This window comes from Pelecanus crispus, chromosome 6, assembly GCF_030463565.1.
Source record: "Pelecanus crispus isolate bPelCri1 chromosome 6, bPelCri1.pri, whole genome shotgun sequence".
Classification (NCBI taxonomy): Eukaryota; Metazoa; Chordata; class Aves; order Pelecaniformes; family Pelecanidae; genus Pelecanus; species Pelecanus crispus.
The window spans coordinates 46328717-46349027 of record NC_134648.1 but is presented as its reverse complement, the minus strand read 5'-3'; the positions used below and the strand labels follow the sequence as shown (position 1 = coordinate 46349027).

At 37.0% G+C, this 20311-nt stretch overlaps 1 protein-coding gene across 1 annotated transcript in view; it reads right to left on the bottom strand.

Moving 5' to 3' along the window:
- The window catches only part of MIPOL1 (mirror-image polydactyly 1), a 156868-nt gene that overhangs the window by 95336 nt on the left and 41221 nt on the right, over nt 1-20311 (bottom strand). The gene's annotated exons all lie outside the window — the stretch shown is intronic.

Genomic DNA, 20311 nt, shown 5'->3' with positions numbered 1-20311 from the left:
TACTTTCTGAAAACACTAGTAAGAAAGGAATGAGAATCGTGATATAATGCCCATGCAAACATTGCTGTCTCAAATGAAAGACCTGGAAACATCAGTCTCTTGTGCTATCTTAGTGACTGTGGAAGACGCAGAACTGAGCTTCCCATCAAGTGTATACAACCTATTCCTGAGCAATTCAGTATGTGGGACAATGTAGCATGGCTCATGTCAACTCTAAAAAAAGAAAAAACTGTGAAACAGACAGCTGCAGGACTGCAAAAATTATAAGTGAGGTCTAAGTAAAATAAGGAGTACTAAAGGATGTCAAGACAGAAATTTTAAAGACATACCAATACATACACTTCCTAAACACAAAATAAGTCTTGAACAGTGTACTGCACATCAGGTATCCAGCATAGTGTATAAAACAGAATAATTCAATCCTATATTTGAATAAGTTTTAAATAATTGTAGGTGTCCAACAGTACTATTAAAAGAATTCAATTCATATATCTGCTGTTGTATTTCATTCCTTCTGTTAGAAATCTGCACTCATTTCTAATAGGATTAATTACTTTAAAGGCAGCAAATCTCTCCGGCCTAGTGCATTCTCTCAGTCTCTGTTGTAAAGTTCCTTAATGCACAGTTTCATTTTTATTGCAAGAAAAAGAGAAAAGGACACTTTCCCATAAAATAGGGAAATACAGAAAAAATGTTAAGATACATTTGATTGCAAATATTTTTTACAGACTTGAGACATTTAATGTCCGTTTATCTCTCACACACACACAAAATCACAAATCACAGAATCACAGCTGTAATTCTTTTTCCATGTTCAGCATGAAAATCATGTGTCTACAGACATGAAGGCGCTAATAAAACTACTGAAGAACTAAACACAGATTATGCAGTTTTTTTCTCTAGCATATGTGATCTAAACACCGTTTAAAAAAAATAAAATCAATCTACCACTTCAGGCATTATTATGACATTTTACACATTACAGCATGTCAGATCAGCAGGCCTCTCACTTTTCTGCTTTGCCAACACTCTTCAAAACACTGCTTTGGAATTCCCAATTTGACAACAGCACAGGTTTCTTACAGTAAATATTATTAAAAAGGCCAAAATCTCAATCTACTTTTAAAACATGAATTTATATTCATGCTATTTTCTTGATTCCAAAAGAGAAGTGAAAATATGCTAAGAGCAAAACCTAGCTACAGGACCATACGGAAAAAGATCTTGATGTACAGGGCAGATTGCACAAGTAAGGGCATGGCTGCAATCTTATTCTGCTCTCCGCTCCTGTGAAGACAGGACAGCAGAATAAACAGCAGCAGTGGGACTCTAGTATCATGCAGCATATAGAGCACGTACAATAAAGATGCAACACAAGTAACATAAAATGGAGGAACCACCCTATCAAGTCAGTCTTGACATGATTACATTTACACCAATCTTGGTAGCATTTTGTAATTCATCTTTAATTTCATTTTAATTTCATTTTTTAATTTCATTTTCACAAAGAATGTTGATATCTGAAAGAAAACTAGGCATATTCAATCAGCATAGTGTTTGAATCCATTTTGAGGGTATAATTGAAAGAAATGGTAATCTAATTTGACCTTGGCACATAAGTGCCTTATTATGTTGGAAACAATGTATTAATTGAAGATGTTCTGAACTATCAATCAAAATGTATTTATTCCTAGCTGTGTAGGAAGTAAAATCTTTAATTATCCTGTTTGTGAAAGTATTATAATAATAATCTTAAATGGCAATATTGTGTATGTGTTACTAAAATTTTATACTCTACAACACTTTGATACCTGAACTACTTTTGAAACGTTAAAATAGCATTCTAAAAGCAAGCTCTTTTTTTCACAAGAGCATATGAGATTTCTGTGTAATCTTGCTGTAAAGAAAAGTTTTAAAAATAGAATTTAAAACAATGCAGCCCTTCTGTTCATTTGAGCCAACATTTTTTGAATTCTGTGTCATTGGTTGTTAGCAAGGTCCAGTAAAAATAGATGTTCTTTAAAAGAACATGTGTTTTTATTGGTTCACTCCAGGTCTCTAAAATGCCAACAGCTGCAAGTAAGAAACTGGATTTCCTTCTAAAAACATATATAAAAATACTTTTTGGAGCACGGTGAAGGGAAGACATCGTCCAATTCAGTACTGGCAAAAAGGAAATGTTGGACGTATCCTTTTAAGAAAGCTGAAAGCTAAAGGAAGTGTTTCATTTTAAATATTACAAATAAGAGTGTCTAAATCCTGTTATCCCAAACTTGTGAAAATTCATACTTGGCAAACCTTCAAACAGAATCAACTTAAAGTCAGAGACAAAATATTTTGTGCAACACAGGTTGCCTAAACATCTGATCTGAGGTGTAACTGTGCACTTAAATGGAATTTCCCGTAAATGTAACACTTTATGAAAGACAGGCTGTTAACTGAGAAAACTGCTTCTTTACCTCAGATACTTTGAGTACATCAAGGAATATAAGAGCAGTGTAGATGGATGTCAACAAGAATATGCCTTGATCAGAATGCTAAAGACTTTGCTAAATAAAGGATATTAAAGCCTCACTGTTGTGGTTTAACCCCAGCCAGCAACTAAGCACCACACACGTGCTTGCTCACTCCCCCGCAGTGGGATGGGGGAAGAGAATCAGAAGGGTAAAAGTGAGAAAACTCATGGGTTGAAATAAAGACAGTTTAATAGGTAAAGCAAAAGCCACGTATGCAAGCAAAGCAAAACAAGGAATTCACTCACTACTCCCCACCAGCAGGCAGGTGTTCAGCCAGAAAAGCAGGACTCCATCATGCAGAATGGTTACTTGGGAAGATGAACGCCATCACTCCGAACATCCTGCCCTTCCTCCTTCTTCCCACAGCTTTATATGCTGAGCATGACGTCATATGGTATGGAACATCCCTTTGGCCAGTTGGGGTCAGCTATCCCAGCTCTGTCCCCTCCCAGCTTCTTGTGCACCCCCAGCCTGCTCGCTGCTGGGGTGCTGGGAGAAGCAGAAAAGGCCTTGACTCTGTGTAAGCACTGCTCAGCAGTAACTAAAACACCTCTATATAAACAACACTGGTTTTGGTCACAAAACGAAAACATAGCCACATACTAACTACTATGAAGAAAATTAACTCTATCCCAGCCAAAACCAGCACACTCACAAATGGTAACGTCATTTTATAAAGGTTTCACACAAACAATCCACCAAGAATTAGCTTCATCGCATGGTCTACTGTGTGCATTGAGTTCTGTAGCCAGAGAGACAATACTGAAGATCCAAAAAAAACCCCAAAAACCCAACCAGAAAAAGGTTTCCTCTCTTCTTTCAAATCCTCATGTTTGTTTTCCTCTCTGAATATACTTCCCCCCAAAAGTCTCCTACTTTAGCTAGCCTCATTCAGATGGTAACCTACTTACCAGATGGTGAACCTCTTTAAGCCTACTCCAAGCGCTGCTTGAGCAATCATCAGTTCCCAGCTGTACAGTTTTCACTACAAGATCATCCATTCCCAGCAACAGGCACTCAAGCTTCTCTTTAACCATATTTCCACAGTGCAACCTGGCTGCGCTCTTCTAAATGCACTCAAGTCTTTCCAAACAAATACCCCTGTATCCAGCACAGGATATATCCCAAGCAGCTAAGACACAAAATGAAAAGCAAAGCAGGTAACATACCAAAAGGGTAAGAAGAGTTTCGGACACCAAAGAAAGGATAGACAGCAAGTACACCTGTTCTTCCCTCCCATCTTCTAATTTAAACCATTAGGCTACTGGTGAGCCTTTTTTAGCAAGCATCAGCTAACACAATTCAGCAGAATGAGGATGTTTGTGAGAGGCACTGGTTCAACCTGCAGTGGGTGCTGACCCCTTTCAGTGACTATCCAGGTGGGAGGGTTGAGAACATCACAGGGAAAAATCCAGACAAACTGCAAAAGGAAGCACCTGCTAAAGTGGATGCTGATGGAAAGGTCAAGAAGTGGACCAGGAGAATATCACTCAGTAAAGTCCTTGAGGCTTGCCCAGAAAGAGACTGTTAAAAGATGGTCCTAGTTCCAGGTACACAAAAGGAGCAAAGATAGTTTACAATGAATTGAGTATTTCAGAAGATAGAAAAATCAATGCAGATAACCACTTAATAGTGTTTGGCCTTTACCAGAAAATGAGGTTGCATTAACATATCAAACATAACTTTAGCACTTGTATAAACAAATCATCTTGAACATGCTGTCAGCTTTGCAGCATTTTCTTCTTCAACTTGTACCTGTAACATTTTAACATGGTGTTATGGTGTCTGCCATGTCTACACAGATTGATGAGTTATTTTTTGATTGTTACTTAACATGATTCTTCAGTGAGGTGTTCTGAAAGTAAAAGGTACAGACGTTACACAAGAGTAAAGAAAAACCTGCAAATTATTGGAGAAATAACATTAGTAGGGACAAAGATGGAACACAGCAAGCTTTAACACTGAGCAGAGCAACCCCCTGCCCCAACCAATTGGTCCCCATGCAGTTTGCTTATATGAAGACAGCACCTATGCCCAGAGGCCTCATGTAGAAGTAAGTGTATTTAACTCTGCTCTACTCAGGCCAATCAGACTGTTCACGTGCTGTCAGAGAGACATAAAAGTTTTGCTACTCTGGGGTCCCTTGCTCTCATCTCACTGAACTAGATAGTAATGTCAGCTGCATTACTCATTTTGTATTTCAGCACAGGTCTGACCCAGAGAAAGGGTGCTGTGACACTGCTTGGTTGAGGAAGCAACAGCTAAAGCTGAATATAACAGAAAACTGTAGCACTTCCTTACTAGAAATGCACTCTTGGTGGCTATTTAATCCTGTTACATCTATATTTGCTTTTAATACTACTATATAGCATACAATGTTTTCCATCATCTTTCATTAAAAGGAATCCAAACTAACCTCTCCTGAACTTACAGCAATATGCTAGGGAAAAAAAAAAAGAGTAAACACATTATGCCATTTATATGCTAGGCAAAAAAAGGAATTGATTTGTCTCTGTTAATACAGATATGAGGGTCAAAGTCTAATGAAACAAATGTACTAGGACTAAGACGAGGACAAATTCTGCACAAAGTTCTTTCCTGAATTCTGAACTACATTTGATTGTCTCATCCAATTAGTACATACAAAAGATAGTATTTCATGAAAATATATTTGTTCACCTAGAGTCCTTGTCAAAATCTGCAATACTTATAATCGTTGGAATCAGCACTGGCATAAACACACAAGACTCCACGGATGAGAGTGCTGAAAAAAGGGACAGTATGTAGATGGAGGTACCACAACATGCTTGCCCTGGTCTTGTACTCTTCCTGAAGCCTAGACTACTGGCTCAGTGGGGTCAGCGTGGTGAGGTAGGTGGATCTTTGGTCTGATCTGATCCCATCCAGTCAGTCTTATGTGGTCTCCGTAGTTTAATAATAGATCTTGAACACAAACACAGCTTCCCACAAATAGCTTCATTCTGTCATTAAATTTAAGGTAACATATTTTTATTGAAGTCAGACGAAAATCGAAAGTGAGTGCTTAGTCACTTACCATCCATGGGTCAGCCGGTGCGTAATTACTTGATTGCGTATCAGGGCCTTCACTTTAAACAGTGAGTACTCTATCACATTCTGTGGACTTTTATGCATGAAGACCTTGCTGAACTGGGATCTCAATTACTGAAGTAGTGAGAAATAAAAATAACCTAGTTGCTACTGAGTAACTTGGGGAAATGGTTTATGTTCTCCATATTATGGGAAAGTAGGAGTCCATCTGAATGGCAGATGAACTATTTTCCAACATATTTTTTTTTCCTTTATCCATTTTAAACAAAATGCTCATCAGCAAATGACACACAGCATCTTGATGGAAAATGCATAAATACCATTAAAAGATGAACTTATGGGATACCAAGATCCTACACAGCATAATACTTTTAGAAGTGATAAATTGCAGATACATTTTTGGAATTAGTTAACACATATTCATTACAATGAACAACTGAAGTACAAATAATTATTCTAGACACCAAACATGAAAAAGATGAAGAAACATGGCTACTTTTTCACCTGTTATATTTTTTTAAGTCATCACCTGTGGAAACTGGAATACAATAAACAACTATGTGAAGCAAACAAAACCAATTCAACTGATTCTTCTCTTAGTTTACTATTTTGTTCACCTTCTCTTACTTTGTTTATAATGAGCTGCATTTCAGAGTAGCTCCCAGCTCAAAGATGCCGAATGGAATGCAAGTGTTCTCAGTTTGACAGCCCTTCTCTCCCCCTCCCCTCAATATTTTTTTTTTTTTTAACAGTCTGCCCCTTGTCCCAAATTCATCACGATTTCTGGAGAGGCAAACATCTTGCGCCACTTGGATGCTGCACAACTCTTTCCTTTGCAGACAAAAATAATACCAAAGTCATCCAGTCAAAACACAAACCAACCTTTGGTGTCACTGTGAATTATGTACTTTGAACTGCAGATGTTTGGAAGCACTGATATTTATATAAATAGATTTTATCCTTTTTCTTCTAAAATAATAATTTTAAAAGAAATGAAGAAATAAATTAGTTTCTACATAATAATCACTAGAAGGATTTTTCCATTAAATTATAATTTTGAATTAAAGCTTTTCTCTGAAAGAAAAGACTTTTCTTCAAAGTTCTGGCAAACCATCAACAAATGTGTTTAAATGATTATTTATACAATGCCCAGCAGCTTAGAACTACTGGGATTTCAAGAAAGAAGTGCTTTTGTAGAGCTTAGGCCTCAGAAACATATGCATCTTTAAAAAATTATGTTCTATTAGTAAGAGAAACTCTTAAATATAAACACCTTTTTTTTTTTGCAGCAGTGCAATGGTGTCTTGCTCCATCAGAAGCCACAAAATGAAATGCATCAAAATACAAATGAAACATTTTTTTCTTCCTTGTCACTATGAGCCAGTTGGAACCTGCAGCATTAAGGCAGATAATATGCTGTATACATGACTTGGTTTCCTCCTACCATTCCTTTCCCTTTCTATTTCTGAACACTTCAAAATGCAGCAAAACAAGCTTTCGTTTATTTTCATTTGAACAGTTAAAGGAACTGTAAGTGCACAGAAAGACATTCAAAAAATTCAGCAATAAATTTTAACTGTTTCCACTCTTCATGTTAACAATCCTTACATGTGCAGCTATTCAACAGCACTGAGTAGGCCTATGATACTCACCCACCCAACTCCATTCTCTATATATTCTTACACTTCCTTTCAGTGATGACATTTCAAAGATCAAGACAAGCTTGATCTACTTCTCAAAGAGCTCAGCACACACAGACTTTCCTAATCAATGACACTCATTATAAAAAATGTGCAAGGAGAAGAGAAAGGAAAACGTGATGTTCTGAAGCTATATGTGACTCACAGGACATTCAAGCAGGGTTCCTGTGCTGGTTGTGCTACTGGACTACCATGGCTCTGCTAACAGGGAGTTGCTGACAGATTCCTGATCTGCAGGAGGAAACTTAACAGCAAGAGCTGCTGAAGCCACGTAACTGGGTCACCTTCAGAATTTCCTGTATCCATTGCATATAAATTACCGATCTTGCCTCACCTCTGATCCATTCTTCATAGTCATTTCTAATCAGAACATGAACCCAGTAACCTGGAGTCAAACGTATTCACAGAGCTGTACTGGGTCTGAATTAAGCAAAAATGCATTCAACTAACCTAAGAGTGTTTTTTTTTTCCTGACTCATATATAAATAAGTGACTTCTGTTTTACATGGAAGTCACATTATTAATTCAATTTTTTAATTTCATGCCTATAAGTCTAATAAATAATGTATAAACTAAGCATGTAAGCTGATGAGTAGTATGCAAGGTTAGTATGCTTGCTCACACACACGCCCCACTGCAGAGTTGTAGAAACACAAGAAAGTGGCATAGTACAACGAACTTCATATAGTTCGCGTGTCAGTGTGTTATATTCAAAAGCAAAGGAAATTATAAAAAAAAATTTAAAAAGTAAATCTTTACTAGCTAAATTCTAAATCACTGAATAAAGGTGTGTAAGTACAATAATACTTAGACTAGGATCCGTTTTACTTCCAATGCATGGCAGCAATTCCAGCATACAGATTCAAGAGACTATTTCAGAGTAGAAACTTCTGCACAGAAAATAATTCAGAGTAACTAACCTAATCTTTAAAAACATTTAAAGAATAAAATTACACAACACCAAAGAGGTCTTAGAATAAATTTGCCATTAAAGCAGGGCATGAACTAGTTAGACACTATGTACAAGAGAACCAGCACTGAAATACCCTACTGACTACCTGAAATAATTTCTACCCTGGTTGGGTAGTAAGTAGTACTGCAGTAAAAGGTCCCAAAGAAACCAGTCAGAGCAGCTGAATATTAAGATACTATTCTGATCTTCTTTTACTTATGGTCTTAGTATCCGTTTTCCAAGTCAACGCAACTCCCACATACTCATTTACACACTATTTGGCAAGGCAGCTTTGGTCATTCGAAATTCCAGTGCTACCTACTGTGCAATTTGTTAGCACACTGAGCTGTAATATTATGAAACGGGCTACTGCAGTCACAACACTTCATAAATGCAGATAACCTAATATACCACTGATTTTTTGTCTTCAGTTTAGATAGGGACAGATTCCTCAGTAGCCAGCCACTTCTTCATCACATGGGCTCAAAAAGCAATCACATTTTATTCCTGCAGATTTGTAGATCCTTTACACGTCCTTTCTAACATGGAAATATAATCACAGAATCACAGAATGGTTGAGTTTGGAAGGGACCTCTGGAGGCTATCTTTCCCAATCCTCCTTCAGGGCCACCTAAAGCCATTTGCCCAGGACAGTGTCTGGCTGGTTTTTGAATATCTCTAATGAGGGAGACTACAAAAGGACTATAAAAGAGTATGAATTCCTAATAAAAGGAAGGACCACAAATTTCAGAAAGCCATGAACTTTATTTTTTACTAGCTATTTTACTTTTTTGTTGTATTTCTCCTCTGTTGTTGAAAGGAGGAAACACCAGTCTTCCCTCTCCAGTTTCTTTAGTCTCTCTCTCCTTCAAATGCAGCATCTTTCCTCCTTTCTTTTGCACGGCAGAATGTACACATAGTCTAATTCTCAATTCTCATCTTGGCCTGTGTGACGTCCATTCCGCTGCCCTGTGTCATTTTTGCCTACATTTTTGCTTCATCTTGTTCCCATAAATATTCTCTTTATTATGCAATTCTTCTCAATAACTCTTCTTAAATTATACAGTGTTTGGTGATGTTATAACTCTTGATAAACATAGACTAATCATTTTTTCCAACACTTAAATGAAGTCAGTAAATAAGACTTTCTTGTTTTATGGGATGAGAAATTAGCACAGAAAGTTTAAGAAGCTTAATCAACTGACAAGATCATGTCAGAACTGGGATTACTATACCCAAAACCTTTGCTTTACTGGGTCGACCAAATGATATGGAGCTATTGCTTCCGGTGGGCACACGCTTTGCTGGCTCCTCAGAAGAGTAGTCAGTTCCATTACAACCAGATGGCCTGTGGCCAAGAGACAGCTTGTCAAACATCTGACACAACACACCATGACAGATAGCTGATAATTGCTTTTGTTTAAAGCCTTTCCCTCACCCCCAGTTAATAATCCGCAGTGTTGGTACTCAAAAAATATATATAGTAGAATGGAGGTAGGGAAGGTGTGAAAGGCGTATGAAAAGGCGAAATTTTAGAAAGAAACATTCACAGCCTGATCTTCTAACTAGATCTAGAAATTAGGAATCTGATTCTCCGATATATGCAAGGTACTCAGCTGCTGACAGAGGTACTTTTTTAGAAAGTGTAACCTTGTTTAATTGAACATAACCAATATTAGTTGACAAGAAAACAAAATTTGGTAAACAATCTGTCATTCTAATGAGCTGGTTTTCAACTAATCTTCAATGGATTTTCTTAAAATCCATATGCAAACAAGACTATTGCCTAAACGTTAAGTTGGCATTTACTGCACAAAAGGACAAGAATACTTCTGGTCCATTTTTAAATATCATCACATTATTTGAGAAAACAGTATCATGGATCGCTGTATAGATGCCACAGTTTTTTAATCTCTCTATTCAGATATTGTAATCATGGGATTGCAGGTGTTCCTTGTAGTAAACACTATCTGTTTGTCCTGATAAATACCGCACTCTCAACTGAGCCATCAGTTGCTTAAGTGGCAGTTCTTCAATTTTTGGTTGTGTAATGTGTTCTCCCAAAACTTCTTCAATGTGTAATAAAAGCTACTTTCAACTAGAGATTATAACAAAGTAAAATAGCTAACTAGGTAGGTGAAAGCACAAAGCTCTGCAGATATGTCAGGGACGAGAAACACTTTTTTAATAAATTACCTGAATCAGTAGTATTTGCTCTTTCTCCATGGAAGCAATATGCTTTTTTAGGAAATTTCGATACTAAAGATCAGCAATATTAATATCAGTGTTTTAACAGTCTAAGAATAAGAGTGGAAATGGAGTAACTAATTATATATTTTCAAATGTTATTGTGAAATCAGTTTCTTTCTCACCAGTACAGAGATCTAGGTAACAGCAAAACAGACATCTTTTCAAATTTGCTCACATGCACTGAAAAGTGGAATACAAATTTTTTTAAAAAATGAAGACATTAATCAGCTTTGCACAAGTTTAAAATGAATCATACATAGAAGACAAGGACATCCCACAAAGAAATGTTTAAGTAAACAAAAGCTCTGCAAAACTAAAACAAAACCACATATTTAGCAATTATGTCTTGCTCAGCTTCAGTAATACTGAGAAATGTCTGTATGATTTTGGTACATGAATAAGACTTTTCAAATATTAAGTAGTGTTTGAATCTGAAGATTTTACCCCATAACAAAATTTAGTTTTAGCTTCACTGAAGTGTTTTACAGGGATCGGTGTGACTAGCTACCCCAATAGACGCACACTTCTCAAGAGGACTGACCATGCGGCTTTGAATGAACAGCCACCTAAAAGCCTTCAGATATGTTACTGAAAAGCAGAAATGCTTAAACCTAAAATCAGCTGCCTTTGACACATGCAGCTACCAACATTGCCCTCATCCAACTCAAAGCTTCCTGGCAATTCCATCCCTCTTGTTTAGAGAGTAGGACACCCTAAGCAGAAAAAAAAATTAAGAAAAACACAAAGATAGAAGAATGTTATGACAACTTCTGAAAGCAAAGTGATGGGCCTGCCTGCCAAAACAAACAAAACGGGTAAATGCATGACTACTGCTGAGAAGTGTCTGGATACCATAGAAGACAACACACACGACATAAAGAGAATATGTAACGAGACACACAGCTGCTGGCTAGCCCCACAGTAGAAAGCAGGCTGATATGACTATTTAGCTCAAGGGATTAACAACAATTTTGCTGTTTCTTCTGGGAGGCTGGCACCGGATGCTTTCCTTTTCACAGTGAGATTTTCAAGACTAGCTTTGCAGACTGATATTCAGTTAAAGTCCTAACATTTTGATTGTGAATGGGATCTCAAGCAATGAGGCTGAAAAAATGCTTGCAGATTGAGAAAGAATACTTCGTCTCAAAGCTATAGAAGGAAGTTCCCTGACAACAGCATCTTACAATCACATGCAGACCACACGCAATAGGAAAGTCTGTCCTTCATTTGCAATAGAGGGTAATGGAAGCTAAATTTTTCTTGTTCTCAAGCAACTCAGCTTGAAAAATAATTAACAGTGAATAAACAGAACACGGAAAAGAGGGTAAATCCTAGATACTCACCATCTGAAGCACGAAACAGCAAAGCCATACAACAAACAAATGTAGGCATACTTGGTGACCGAGACATAGATAAGTTAATGCTACTGTGAAAACTTTCTTTCATAAAGAGAATATTAATAGATTTTCTTGTTCCACTTTTTTTTGCCAGGACCGCTACACACTTTAGACCAGAATATGTAAAATAACTTTATCAGGCCTGAGGACTTCCAGAAATTGATTAATGGCTTCACAACCAAAGGTCACAATGTCCAGACCAAAGCAAAAGGGAACACTGCTGTTGTGGTAATTGTTACCTGTTCATTTACAAATAATTAAAAATCTAGAAAGAAATTGAAGTAACAAAAATGTTTATTAAGTCCTACATTTCAGTCGCAATCATCTACCATTATGCTGAAAATGAGTAATCAGCTTATTATCATTACAATAATTTTTCCTTACATTCTCTGTTACTGCCAGACCTAAACTTCCTTACTCACCACCTCTCTTTACCGCTTAACACACATGCTGAATTATAAGGATGACTGTGGAGGGTATTGCAATGCTAGAAGATGGGCCAATATTTCACTTTACGGGCTCTGGGAGGGAAAAAAGAAACCCCTGAAGTCAACAAAAAGCAGATCTATTCATTCTTCTTAGCTCCATGTCCCACAGTATTCTCAGTCAACTACTGAGCTCATGTTAGTGGCACGATCAGCAATACAGTTTGGCTGCTATTCTTTGAAGATACCTCCACCGCGCTCTTAAATCCAAACTTTACATTCTGTGTGTCAGTTTATTTGTGATCTATGCTACTAGTTCAAAACCTGTTTCTCCTTGAAGGAACCAAGTTCATCGATGTCTTGTGGACAGGTCCAATATCTTCACCATAAAAGTCTGCATACAAAGTAGTCTAATAATTTTCAAAGTAAAAAGGCTGAATACAAACATACTGGAATACTTCCTCCAAGAACACTGAGAGCTTTTACTTCCCCTTACCTATTTTTTAAATTTTTTTAATAAATCTGATTCTCCTTCTTCAAGTCATCTAATTTTTATCCTTAATCCTGTAATATACTAGCAGAGCTTTAATGTAACTAATTTTTAAAATATTTTCTTGGATTAAATGGATTTTTTCCATTTTGATACTTTTAAGTAATGAAGCTTTGAACTTTTGTCTAAAGTTCTCAATGACTCAGAAATTTTCACTGAAGAAACACAATGTGCATGCTACTTTGCACTGGGGGTGCCATTTGTAATTTCTCTCATCTGTCTCTACTTCTTATGCTTTGTTTTGTACCATGGAGTGCTATCTGAGAACATGAACTGGATTCCTTTTTTGATTAAAGCAAACTCAAAGATGCACTCCAGGAATGCACCTAGTGCTTTCTGACACAAATGAGTATTGAGTTCATAGGACTTGACTACAGCTAGTCCAAAGTAAAAAACAAACAAACAAAACCCAAACCAAAACAAATGCAACACACACTCATGCCCTGAAATATGTTAACATGGATGCCAGATGCTGAGAACTATTTCATACTCCAGATCCATTCCTATTTGTTCACACTACTTGCTAATACAGCTATAATCAACCACAAAGTTGCAACTGTGAACATTCAAGAAGTGGCAAGTGAGTAAAAACAAGGAGGTAAATGAACACACAGGTCAGACATATTAGCCTTTTCAGACTCCACATTAAATATAAATATGAAACACAAAAATCCTGTTTGTCAAAAGAATTTTTATGCAAACTCATCTGGGTATCGAAAATAACAAAGTATTTTTGCAGAAAGATTTCTTGAAAGTTGCCAAAGAAAACCAGCTTTTAATATGAAACACACAGATGGATTTTTTTTTTTTAACTTTTAAGAAAATCAGAGACATTTTATCCAACAGGTAAGCAAACTGAAATCTGATTCAACACTCAGTACCTAACTTGAAACTATGAAGTGTTAAGTACCATGGAAAACTTACTTTAGATACCTCTACAATAGTTCTCATACCTATAGAACTTATTGCATGCACAGTGGTTCAGTCTCCTCTTCTTAGGGAATGCTATTTGAATTCTGCTTGCATCACATTGGAAATTTCCTCTATAGGTTGTTGCTACTGAAACAGGTGATCAATAAGCATACAAAACATTTTTCCTCTCTTTCATCTTAGGGTTTTGACATTAAATATTTAAATTAATTCTAGAAATCGGTTTGGAAGTCTAAGCTGTGTGAACCTAGAGCTTACCACCATGATAGATGAGTCAAATAGCAATTAATCAAACAAGCTTGCATGCAAATTTACTGTCATTTTCAAAGGGGTGAGGAGTTTCTAGGTACTGAAGAGAAGATGAATGTTCAACTGGAAATTCATTAAAGTTTACAATGAAAGACAGAAAGCTTGATCATGCCCTCAAATAGTATGCAGACATGTATTTTCTGAATTCTGCACAACACACTGTTTGCAGAGGAACAACAGGTGATTTAACAATGCAAACAATGATGTGTCTCAGGGCATCATTCAGCCAAAACCTTATGGCAGTAAAAAGAAGAAATGTAGTATCAATTAAAAATTTGCTTCAGAAGTTCAAACTGTAATCCCTCTCTTCAACAAAACATTGCATTAACATTTACATATTTACTCATACTTAGCATTCATGGACTAAGTACAAAAGTTCCGTGTAAGAGCTCCGCAGGGTAATTTCCTTCAGATCCTCCTCTCCCTCCCACTAATGACCTACCAGCTGACCTGCACTCCTAGCTGTGAGAAGCATTAACTCAAAAACTACAAGACCTCATACAACCAAAGCCTCGCTGAAGTCAAACTAAGGAATAAGCTGCAGAATACTCACCTGCACTAGTGAAATTCTGACTCCAGTGAAATGAAAGGGAGTTTCATGCCCTACTAACAGACACCTGCCTACAGAGAAATCACAACCTCTGCTACATTAATGCAAGAGACCAACTGACACTACAGACACAGATGTGTAATGTCCCTAAATCTTCTCCTATCACCCTGTCTGAACATCTCACCTCTCCTCAGCTTTCTTCATGCCTTGAGAACTGAGAGTTATCCACAGTGATCAAAGAAAACAGAGCACCATGGCAAAAGATTAAACAGCTGTTATCCTTTTGGGGAACATTCTACACAAATCGGAAAACCCAATGTAAGACATCAAGAGGATTCTGTTTGGCCAGTTTCCTCTCTATTTTAGTCTCCAGTGGACTAAAATTCCTACTTCAGAAGAAAAAAAAACTTCACACATCTTCTGAACATAGCCAAATGTTTAGCTGAGTATTCCCTTGGAAAATATTCATGCTCCAGCTAGCACAAATATATCCGAGGTAGACAGTCAGAGCATACCTAATAGTCTCAGAAAGTAAAGAATTATTATAATTTTTCAAGTTGGGTTTGTTTTTAGAAGAAGTAAGTAGCCATGTAGGGAAGAACCTGCCCTTCTGTGAGATGCAAAAGATTCATGATGCTCTTCAGCATCACTGCCAATAGTTTTACTTCATGCCACCCAACTACAGCAGTCGCTGGCTCTGTTTGGCGCTTCGAAAATTCTGTAACCGGTGAGATTCACTTGGTTTATTCTGAGAAGCAGTGAAGAAAACGTGGATTTAACCATGTTCAGTATAACATGGACTTCCTAAAACATGGATTTAGTCAAACTTTCAAAGGGTTATCTTTAGGTACACTGGAAATGAAATGTGACATTATAAAGCACAATTCCAGTGCCACACAATCAAATGGAAAACTAATATTGCTAATCACAACAATTGCTCGTGTAACTTGGCTTTTTGTGATCTTTCTTCAGGATCCCTTTTACCCAGCATTACCTCCAAAGAAGAGACGTCTGTGAGGTTTACCTGAGGACACTGATGTGAATACCAATAAAACTGACAACCATTTCTTCAACTCCTGTTTCTTTTCTCCCTGCAGTCACAGTGCAACTTTTAATGTTAAATCTCTCTTTTTTTTTTTTTTTTTTTTTAGTTCTAGTCTATAGCTTATTTCATATCCCTACTGCTTTCTCTCAGGACTTGGACTAAACTTGCAGGGCAAAAGGGGCATCTTGCAGACAGCTCATCTCTCTCTGTTTAACCATCCTGCCGGCAAGTAATTTCCCCATGCCCATTCATCTGCTACCTCTCACAGAAAAGCACTGCAAATGTGGGCAACAGGAACTTGCTGTTGCCTGCCCAAAGGAAAACAGCCATAAGAGTGAACCAGCGTGGTCCTTGGATCCTCAAATTACAATAAACATCCCCTCTACCTTCACCTCCCTCCTCAAATAAGCCTGTGACCAAAATCACCAGTACCCCACAGCAGCTGCCTGGTTCACAAACAACTGTGTGGTGAAGATGTGGTGTGGAAAAGGTAGTGTCCTACCTTTTCTTTTCCTGTTCCCAAATATCAGCGGCAAAAGGGAGAAGGTAGTAGGGGAAGCACCCCGGCAGAGCAGCTAGGAGGACACTGTCAAATGTGCTCCTGCCAACCAAGAACTCGATTGGTATCCTTAACCAGGAAGTGTCAAAGGGTACCAAAACACAGAGCTTAAAACTGAACTGCTAATTCAAATTACTAAAAATAACATCCCAAACTGTGGTTTGGGTTGCAAAAGGATCACCTCTGTCCTAAAATAAGACAGTCATGAGGATGAGGCATTGTAACCCGTCACCTGAGTATTCCCCAATTAAGGGCCCAAGATCTGTAAGTAATTTTTTGCATTTACATATGCTTTTGTTGGTTTTACACTTCATACAGCTCTTGGGTTTATTGCTTCAATAAGACCCGTTCACTCATGTGTGCTGAGAATGCCTTAATGCTCTGTGAATCACAGATAACACAGAGCTCTACACCTTATTTGGTGTAAAAGGAGGGAAATTGCTCGAGCAGAATGTAAAAAAAAAAAGTTAGCAAGAAGCTGGCTTGTTGTAAGTACAGACATTTATCAGTTATTAGTCATTAGTCGAAACTGATAATGATGGGCAGTCAAGCATAGTGCTTCTCATCTTTGTTTTCGATGACGATAAAGTGCTGCCTGCTGCCAAACAGTGCCTCAAAATGGAGAAAAGTACTTAAACTTGCTTCAGATGAGCAACTGGGTGCGCGCCAATTTTTTACATGAGCAGTCATAAGCATGTTCCTGCACAGCAGGATGTGATCAAACTATTCAAAGCTGTAAAACCAGGTTTGCTTGCCAGTTATGTTATTACTTCAAGATCAGTGTATTACAGACGATACTTTGCCAGCCATGAAACTACTGTTTTTCCTTAACAACAAATTCTACACCTTTAATATTTAAAACTCTGTATAGAATTGACTGTTCCCAATTAAAAGAAAAAAAAAATTTACAGAGTGAAAGTTAGGACTGAAAACATATCAAATACATGATCTCCTGAACTATAAGCCATCCCTTATTTAGCTTTAAAAAAAATCACTTCCTTCAAGCTGTACCAATTTAAAAGTCCCCTTTCTCTAAACTAGAAGAAAAGTAATTGTAATGACTTACTCAAGTCCTCAGCTTCAGCTGCCAACCCTGTAATCATATTAACATTCCTGTCCATAAGGTGTGATGTGGTTAATAGGTGGTTGCTAGTTTGAGACATTGCACTGTATTGCCTCCTGCTGGAAACCACTTCTTTAAAGTATTTTATGTAGATTACACAATGTGACTATGCCATATGTAATCTTTATTAAATGTCTGTCACTAATTGGATTACTCAAGCAAGAAAGATTTTTGTAGAAAGGCAGAACTGTAGTACAAGCAACTGGACAAATATTTTTTTTCCTTGAATGGGTTAAGACAAAACTGAACATTACAGACAAGAAACTGATGTTTTATTTCTCATGACAGTCAGCATCTTTCTCCATTATCCTTTCAGAGGATCAGTCATAAAACAGACTCAAGCTCCCCAGTATAACACTGTTCACTAACAAACATACCTTAGCAAATACAACCAAACAGTTGAGTTTGTTTTTTTAAGGGGGTTGGTACAGGAGAAGATGGATGTCAATGTTTAGCCATGCTTTAGTTGTTTGGTTTTTATTCACTTGAAAATACATACTAAAAGTAGTATCAAATATTTGAGTTTATACCATTTTATTTGTTTTCACACATACAAAAAGTAGTTTGCATATTTGCTCAGCAATCTAGTGAATGATCTAGGATTACATACACATGCACAGCTCAATACAGTGATAGAAGTGCCTCTATCTGCTTCCTAGTAAGAAGTAACATACACGTTTGAAATCTCAAAAAAATATGCAGAGGTTCTTGGGTGTTACAGCTCAAAAAAACATTTTCAGAACCTTTCCAAGACATGAACAGTACTCTTCATTTTTTGAAGAATAAAAAAAAAATTATTCAAGTAAAATTCAAATAGAAGAATCACACCTAGCTAACCATTGTCAAATATGCTGCAACAGCGGTCCAGTTAAATGCAACTTAATAGCGTAACTACCAGAAAAAGTATTGCAAAACTGCATTTCAAAGACTAATTGAAAGTAATTTGTATTTACTTGGTCATAGGAAAGACACAGTTTATAGAATGTCCATTCTCTAGGAATGTAACCTATTCCTCACTTGAAATCAAAGCAATGTGTTCAAGCTCTGAAGGCTGTGTTATTGTTTCTTACTGAGAAAAATCATAAATCCTACAAGTAAAACCCCAAAAGCTAGATACTACTTACATTCACTCTGCTCAACTGTCAAGTGATAGGCTATTGTGAAGAAAACCATAAAGAAGAATAACAGCTGCAGCTTCATTAAACACAGTCAGTCCAAACCCCTGTTATCATGTAGGCAGTTCTCTGTCATAGGGAACCAGTTACGGTGGTCACTCAAATGACTCTGCTGTCTCCAGCACTGCACAACAGCAAGCAGGAACAGAGCAGCATGGTGTTCACACAATGTGTCACAAAGCATTAGCTTCTATTGCCCAGTACCCTCAGAACTTTAAAAATGCCTTTTTCAGAGGATAGCCACAGCATGCTAATGGTTTACTCTATTTCTGTTTTGTCTCAGCTTGTTGTCATCAATTCCCCCCCTCACATTTGATGTCACCTCCACCAAAAAGAAAAAGATTTTAACTTGCAGATGTTATGAATGCCTGAGACGACCTCAGATCTAACTTCCAATAATTTGCATTTGTTATGCTAAGCATATACATCCCCTGAATTATATCTAGTCCCTTTGTGGTCTAATGTAGGAATCCCTCTCCTATTGTTCTTGCTGTTAGCACTGTAATAACTACCGCTATGGCAATGTTAACAAAAGACTACTAATAATTCAAGTACGGTATGAATTCCCAAGGAATCATCAAGTGAGAAACGCAAGTTGAAATGGTAGCTTCAATTCCAAGGACCTATTTTCTACATTCAAGAGTTACAGCCGTAAAAGCATCACATATGTGAAAACACACCACATGATCAATAGAGTTCTATTAATAATAATTAATTTAGAACAATGGTATTATAAATTGAAAATGGTATCACAGTAGTACAGCTTAATTCCATTTAAATTTTCATTTGATGGGGATTTTTTTTTTTTTTTTTTTTCAGCTGCACTGTCTGCTTAACATTACCTGTGCTTTTTACTGACAGGCCTAAATATGGCTTTGCTAGTTGTGGCACTTGAGCCATTACTGTATAAAATAATTATCTTTATTAATTCCAAGCTGATTACTTGGAAAAGATTCCTCCTTAAACAGGCAGCTTAAAAATCAGTTCAATTAATATGTATATTAAAATGCCCCACAACATTCTTCTGACATTCATAACAGTTTTATGGTCCAAGTATGCCTGAAAGTCCACTCCAACAAAGAAGCAAAAAATGACAAAACAAGAATAAAAATATCAAAAGATCTTTCTCTTCTGCTGAAAGCTTTTCTCTTATAAGCTGCTCACTTTTTGAATGCCCTGTGCAAAGACGAAAGAACATAAACTTTTGGCAGGACTGTTGGATGTTTCCCAGCAGCTATGCTGCTCATCATTATTATAAAAGCAAAAGAAAGTAGACTGAAAAAGTAACATCTTCCAACATTAACATCCTTTGCAGTGCATACTGGATAGGCACACAAATATTTTAAGCACCAGGCAGATGGGGCTTTCAAGGTTAAAGTAGGAGAGAATGCAAAAACGACGACTGCAAAAAAGTGAAAATTACAAGGTGTGTAGAAGGGACTCTCTTACCAGGAGACTTTTCAATACAACATAAATTCAATCAACGCTATCAATAACACTCAAGATCACAAACCTGACTTTAAATCTAATAGAAATTAGGTAGATGTGGGCTAACTTCGGTAACTCACATTGAAAATCTAAGTTTTCAATATTGGAAGAGTCAGATGAAATTTCTTGCCTGGGATGAATACATAAGGAGTTTCATCCAGTTTAAAATCTTGTGTTTTCCCAAGAGATATATCCCCTACTTGGACTGCTCCTCCCTACAGCCTGTTCCTATTGAGCTAAATCTAGGTTAAAATCCAGGAAAGAAAACTGTGG